This window comes from Cebus imitator, unplaced genomic scaffold (genome assembly GCF_001604975.1).
Source record: "Cebus imitator isolate Cc_AM_T3 unplaced genomic scaffold, Cebus_imitator-1.0 Scaffold879, whole genome shotgun sequence".
Lineage (NCBI taxonomy): Eukaryota > Metazoa > Chordata > Mammalia > Primates > Cebidae > Cebus > Cebus imitator.
In genome coordinates this window covers 220,858-222,765 of record NW_016108194.1, presented here as the reverse complement: position 1 = coordinate 222,765, position 1,908 = coordinate 220,858, and the positions used below count along the sequence as shown (strand labels likewise).

At 37.4% G+C, this 1,908-nt stretch overlaps 1 protein-coding gene across 2 annotated transcripts in view; it reads left to right on the top strand.

Moving 5' to 3' along the window:
* LOC108298062 (cAMP-dependent protein kinase catalytic subunit PRKX) overlaps positions 1–1,908 on the top strand; it is a 60,595-nt gene that overhangs the window by 21,953 nt on the left and 36,734 nt on the right. The gene's annotated exons all lie outside the window — the stretch shown is intronic.

Sequence of the window (1,908 nt, the reverse complement as noted above, 5' to 3'; positions counted from 1 at the left end):
AAAAAAAAAAAAAACCAAATTGAATATTTCACACATACCTGCTCATACACACGCATTTACTTTTTTCTGGTATCTATATTTCTATTATGTATATATATATTTCCATTGTATATGTATATTAAATAGAAATATATCTAATACTATATTATTTTATATAACATGATATAGTATATTTTATATACATATGATATGCTATTATATATGTATAGAATACATTATACTATATATTATATAGCATCATATAGGTATGCTATATATTATTATACTATTATACATATAAGGTTTAAGGGGACACATTTCAGCCTTGAACAATTATATATAGATATGTTTCCATACATGCATATACTCCATTGAGGAGAAAACAGTTATCCTTTTGTTTTGTTTGTTTGTTTGCTTTTTTAGATGAAGTCTTGCTCTTGTCACCCAGGCTGGAGTGTAGTGGTGTGATCTTGGCTCACTACAACCTCCATCTCCTGGGTTCAAGTGATTCTCCATCGTCAGCCTCCCAGTAGCTGGGATTACAGGCACCCGCCACCATGCCTGGCTGATTTTTGTATTTTTAGTGGAGATGGGGTTTCACCATGTTGGCCAGGCTGGTCTCGAACTCCTGACCTCAGGTGATCCACCTACCTCGGCCTCCCAAAGTGCTGGGATGACAGGCGTGAGCCACCGTGCCTGGCCCCAGTGTGTGGTCTTGTATCTCTCACCCCCTCCTACCCTTTCTGCCAAGTCCTGCAGCCCGTTGTATCATTCTTATGCCTCAGCGTCCTCATAGCTTAGCTCCCAATGGATCTTTAATTGACATTCATAAAATTGACAGTCATAAAAAGTTAATTCACAGGCCCAAGCTGCTGAAAAATACTCAGAAAGATTTCTGGTAACTATACTGTCAGTTTTTCAATTAGATTACATCAATTAAGGTAGAATTAGATAGTGACATCAGTTCCTCTGTAGACAGGCTACATTTCAGACACCCAGGATCGCACATGGCTGGTGGCTTCTGTCTTGGTCAGGCAAGGTTAGAAAAGCATCTTCTGTTTTCGTATTCTTTGATGTGGTGGGGTTGGGTAAGGTGATAATTACACTAATTATACTCCTCACATTGTAGAACCATCTGCATTTTTGAGAAACTTGATATGGGGGCAGTTTCACACTAAATGAGTCTCTTCTCTGGTGGCTCTTAGAAAAGGGCTTTCCTAGGAAAATTTTATGATGCATTTAAATTCCATCTGATTTTCCCCTGTAGAATTTCTTGTATTACATTTCTAAAAATAAGGCACATGGAAATTAGGTGCATTTTACATGGAATAGGAAAGGCGCAGGAGTTTTTAAATAGTGGTTTCTAGCATCTGTGCTGCCCCCTCTTGGCAGCACACGGTATATTAGTACATTCTTTGGAAGTCATTTTATTTGCAAGTCTAATTCAAACTAAACAGAGATAAAATATTTTATATATTTACTTGTTTATAAGTTTGACAAACCATATTAGTGTCCAGTGAATTCATGATGCCTATTTAAGATTAAATGGATGAAAATGGTTTAGTATATAACATGTAGCAATTATTTTACTTCGTGAACTTGTGAAAATCTTAGAAAATGCCTCATTACCATCTTGATATATTGCTTTTACAAAGAACTGCGTCTCACCCTGTATGGGTAGTGCAGCTTCTGAAAACTGTTTTTTGTGGGGCTTTTTTCTCCTTTTCTTTTGACCTGATGCACCTCTCTTCTGGCCTGGCCCAGGGAAGTTGTATTCATGGGGGCAGAGACATGGCCCTGCCTCTGGTTCAGGATTCAAACAATGCCTGTGCTTTTTGAATAAAACTTCAAAGAAATTCACTGTACAGTGGACCACTACAGAATAGATGGACCTAAACAGGGAGGCTTCATCTTGAATAACTTTTTTTT